This window comes from Vicugna pacos, chromosome 15 (assembly GCF_048564905.1).
Source record: "Vicugna pacos chromosome 15, VicPac4, whole genome shotgun sequence".
In the NCBI taxonomy this organism is placed as follows: domain Eukaryota; kingdom Metazoa; phylum Chordata; class Mammalia; order Artiodactyla; family Camelidae; genus Vicugna; species Vicugna pacos.
Window position 1 is genome coordinate 43,593,187 of NC_133001.1, and position 5,339 is coordinate 43,598,525.

A 5,339-nucleotide genomic window follows, 5' to 3' on the forward strand; every position below is an offset into this window, starting at 1 on the left:
ATTCTTATACTTACCTGGCAGGGGAGATACCATGATCACGAAGGTGGTTTTCCTAGGGAGAGGCTTATGCATTGCACTCCAGATGTGCTGACCCCTGCGATTTCCCCAAATGTGGGAAACTCAACTGCATAATTGGGGGGGGGGGCTCCGTTCACACTTTCCCTTAAAAAAAAAAAAAGAATGGACTCTTCCCTTGAATGACAGCCCCACTGCTACTGCTACATCATCACCTTGCTGTAGAAAGTACCCCTCTGGTCTCTGGAACTTTGCCTATTCACAACTGCATGGTTCACACTCCCATGCTTCCCTCAGGGCCTCCCTTGAGGTCATTGACCTTCCTGATGCTGAGGACTGATTGCCCAGAGGCTACCACTGTTCTTATCACCCTAGCCTGCCTACTCTGCCTGAATATCTTTAGTCTTACCTCCTTTTAGAGTATTGCCTCCTGAACCTTCCCCAGCACATAGGTTGTGTTTGTTCTAGTCTCCTCTAGTGATAACTCCGTTCTGAAGTGTTGGCCTCCTCAGCTGACACTAAAAGGGCTCCAGGCCCTGGCCAGTTAACTTTATCTTTTCTACTCTCTCTCTCACACACTAGTCTCTAGACAGGCTGAATTAGTTGTCTTCTCACAGTGACTATATAGCGTCTTGATTTCATGCTTAGTTGAATGTAAAATGCACCCTCTGCTCACCCCAACTACATTCCTTCAGTGTCTACGTCCCCACCCTAGCCTGTCTTCCCAGCACTCTCGAAAGAAGGAATTTCTTCTTTAAACTCCCATAGCACTTTTAAAAATCAAGTATGTTTCCCCATTTTCATTTCCACATATAATACATATTTATTTTTAGAAACTTAGAACCTACAGATAGGCAAAACAAAAATTTTAATTATTGAGGGGATGGTATAGCTTAGCAGTAGAGTGTGTGTTTAGCATGTATGAGGTCATGGGTTCAATCCCCAGTACCTCCATTAAATAAATAAACACATAAATAAACCTAATTACTGTTGGGCCCACTGACGTCCTTCCAAGTCCAAGGACCCCCATTTCTGGGCTCTCAGATGTCTGCCTGTGATCCTTCAATAGATAAAGTACTTTCTTTACTGGGCATGTTTCCTCTAATAAATTATAACAGCCCTGTATGCCTAATCTCACAATAGCCCAAGCTGGCCTGTTTCAGCCCACGTTATCTGAGTCAAACCCCACAGCCCTTCATGGACCCTAAACCTCCTACCTCACCTGCGACCAATCAGAGATTTGCGCACAAGCCGATCAGGCACCTTGTGAGTTGACCTTATAAAAGATGCCAACAACCGGCCCTCGGTGCTCACTGCTCACGCAGGCACCCCTCACCTGTGTGGCTGGCTGTTGCCTATAGCAGCATACCCTAATAAACTCCTTTTCCATTCTCATACTTTATCTCTAGTAAATTCTTTTACCAACCCATGTGTCACCATGTCACTGACCAGACACCCTGCTGTGTCCCACAAGAATTACCTCCCTCCCAAAAAAATTTTTTTTAATTTAATTATTGAAAATTCTACTCCCACAGATAACCACTATTGGCATCTTGGTGAATAACCATGTGGCTATTCTTCTTCCCATAACTCTTTATTTAGACATTTCTTATGACACATTTCCTGAAAGTTATTTACATCCATATCTTATTTTCTCAAACTGGAACATCCCCAGGGGCTGTGGCTATTGTATACATCAGTTTGCTTAGTGCCTTGAACATACCAGAAAGTCAAAACGTTTATTGAAGGAAAAAGCAAATGAAATTCAGAGACAGGTTTGCTTTTTTTTTTCTCTTGGAAGACAATACTAATTTGGAGACATTTTCAAAATGCTGGGGAAAAAGTTAAAATTCAAGAAGACGTGAATGGGAAGGTAACACCTTTGGAGCAATATTTTGTTAATTTAGAAAGCACATGAAGAGCTCTCCTAACTCCATAACAGAGTTTATTTCTGTGAACAAGAAATACTGTTAGGACTCATGGACCAACTGTGATGCAGTGGAATGAATACTGAACTTGGAGCCAGATACTATAGACTCAAGAAGCAGCTCTGCTACTGACTGGCTCTGTGACTCATTTAACCTCACGATGCTTGTTTTCCTCTTATGTCAAGAAGATAGAGCACTTCATGAGATTGTTTTAAAAATTAAATAAGATAATGAAAGTAAATATACCTTATACAGTGTAAAACACTACACAAATATAAATGATTACTATTATTTCTAAGAGGTTAGGAGTGATGAATTGCACCATAAGGAAAAAGAAAGCAGAAAATTATAAGTTAGAATACTTATCCTGGAAGAAAAATGGTACCAAAGGAAGCTGGACTAGAACGGGAATAGGTCAGAGGGAGAAATGAAACATTAAAATTGGGAGAAGCAAGAATTGGAACTGACTTGAGTTGTGAAGGTTTAATGGATGGAATCATCGAAAGGAGACCAAAAGAAAGAAATTCAGTGGCTGAAGGTAGCTGACACCTGCCCTTAGTAAAAAAACTTTACACCATCAACTCCAGTAGATGAATCTCTAATCACCTCTGTTGGAGCAATTGGTCCAGCACAGTAGTTATAAACATGGGCCTTGAGTTGGCTGGACCTAAGATTCTATACCTGTCACTTTGCTGGAGACCTTGGGTAAATTACCTAATCTCTCTAAACCTGTTTCCTCCTCTGTAAAGTGGGGATAAGATAAAAACTACCATATGGTTGAGTGGGTATTAAATAAGACACAGTGTTTGGCCTTTAGTTACTGTTCAGAAATGTTATTACCACCACAAGAACTGAGAAAACGTTTTCCATTTGCAGATCACTGACTTGTTGAAAAAAGCAAATCTAGAGGGACGTAAGTTTTAAAAAAATCACATGATTTGGAGACATGAAATGCATTCTATTAATCCATGGATAACACCAAGTGTTGGTGAGGATGTGGAGAGACAAGAACTTCCATACATAGCTGATGGGAGTATAGTTTGGTCCAGTCATCCTGGAAAGCAATCAGACAACATTTAATCAATGATGTGCATGCCTGTGACTCAACAATACCGCTCTTAGGCGTGGCCAAGAGAAGTTCTCATATAGATTCATCACGGCTTTTCTTTGTACCAGCTAGATGTCAGTATCAATCTAAGTGTCTGTTACTAGGAGAATGAGTAAATAAAATGTAATGAATGCAAACTGAGTTAGTCCAGATCCTAAAGCATTGGCTTGGGTTTGAAAATTGGCTAATATGACAACTCAGACCCAAATCAAGATTGTTACCACTACAGTTTATTAATAAGCAAATACACAAAGAACAAGGCCTTCCTAGTTCTCACAGAAACATGCCCAAATTCTGATGATTAGTGCAAGCCATTCAGAGGAAGAAAACTGGCCTCTAATGAGTTCAAATTGAGGTCTAAGTTTTTATAAGATTAGGTTTGGGGAGGGGCTCAGGCAGCATTCAAGGGTCTACCATCTACTATGCAATAAAATTCCTGTTGTACTATTGGACCTACAGCAGGCCTACCCCACATGCTGTGGAACACTGTATAATAATATTAAACTACTAACTAGCTGTGCATTCAGCAACATAAAGACCTGAAACAAAGGAAACAAATTGATGTATAGTACAATGGCTTTCATGTAAATTAAAAGCATACAAACCTATATTTTATGATGTTTCATACATATTTAATAACATGCATCGAACACACTAGGGAGGGAACCTGTGGAGGGGGAAGGCAATGAGAGGGGAAGAAGGGAAAAATATAAAGTGAAATAAAACGAGAAGGACATTGCACAGACTAAAGACGTCAGTGGTCAGTGTGCTGAGGATTAAGTCAGTGCTCTGCCTCCTAGATCTAGATTTTTAAACAAAAGTGAGAAAGGGACTAAAGTTGTACACGGAGATAGACAAAATTGGTATCGATACTCCTACAGATACCAGAAGAATGGCAAAGTGAGAAAGAGAACCCTAAGTATTTGGTTTGGTTTGATAATAAGAATACAGATTCTGGCTGTTTGCTTTTACACCTGATTGCCCCATAGCATAATGGTAGTTACACAAATTTTAAAATTTGTGACAGATTTACTTAATCACGTTGATTGATCGCAGATGCTCAGACTTCATGGACTTGTCTGTTCACAAAGCTTGTGCTCTGCTCTCAGCTGTCACCTGTCAGCCCTTGACCAGTCCTGTCTGGTTCCAGCTTTTCGGACTAAGCACTCAGTTATTTGCAGGCTGCACCTGATCCAGAAAGAGGGTGGAAGCACGGGGTATCAAAAGCTCTCATGCTACATACCAACTGAGTTAGACACTGTCAAGATAATATCTGAACTCAGCCGTCTCTTTTGTCCAAAATACCCCCAGGAAGAAGCCACCCTCTCACCCATGTAGCTTGTGCATCCAACGTTCCATTACCTTTGGCCCCACCTCCAGGCTCTGGTGTTCTGACAACCAAATGGAGATCCTGCTTCTTTGCCTTGTTCCTACCAGTGCTTGTTCCCCACCCTTCACCTATATTCACACTCACTTCCTCATGCAACAGACATTTGTCAGGTCTTTGGCTGCCCAGAATTGAACTTCTTTCCTTTGACTAGGAAACTCTCCACCATAAGTTTTAGTACACAGAGCCCTCTTCCCACTGTATTCCCTTCCTCAGCACCCACCCCCATCACACTCCCAAACACAAATCTAGGCTCTGCAGATATGAGCTGGGCTCTGCCTGTCCGAAGCACCAACCCAAAACCTTGACACAGGGGCAAAGGACACAAGGAAGCAGGCACGGTGGGATGTGCACTGAGAAGGCAGTGGGGTACCGCAGCAGCACTTGGTTCCTGGGCACCTCTGGGCCCCAGAGCCAGGTGGTACCTCCGTCCCATGCTGGCCACGGTCATGCTACAGGCTGTGCAGAATCTCCTTGGTGTCCAGAGGGGACAGTGATGACCTCATCGTCTGGCCTCAACACACTGTATGTGTGGCCGTATCTGCACCCCGATTCCTTAGCCTCGTTCTCCAGGCTTCCCAGTAATTCTGAGAGCTTCCCAATAGCCTTTCAATAAATTTATTTTCTGCTTCTATTTGAAAAGTCAGTCTGAGTTGCAACTGACTCCTGAGTTTACTGACTCCTATGGTGACTCAAACTTTGCCTGACACTCCCCCCATGTCCACTTTCTGTTTCCCATCTTCTGCTGCCCTTGCCACTTGGACCTGCCGTGCCTCCGCTCAAACTTGGCCCCTGTCTGCCAGTCTCTCTCCCAAGGATGCTGTATTTTTGATCCCTCTTTCCCATGTCTCCACTGCCTCCCTCCAGCCCCCTCCCTAGGTCACAGGCACCTTGTGTTCCC

The 5,339-nt window shown here is 42.9% G+C and overlaps 1 non-coding gene across 1 annotated transcript; it reads left to right on the top strand.

Moving 5' to 3' along the window:
- Window positions 1-6: 6 nt before the first annotated feature.
- LOC116283550 (U1 spliceosomal RNA) lies at window positions 7-166 on the top strand. Its single transcript, XR_004193184.2, has one exon. It is a non-coding gene; the product is annotated as a U1 spliceosomal RNA (small nuclear RNA).
- Window positions 167-5,339: the final 5,173 nt, after the last annotated feature.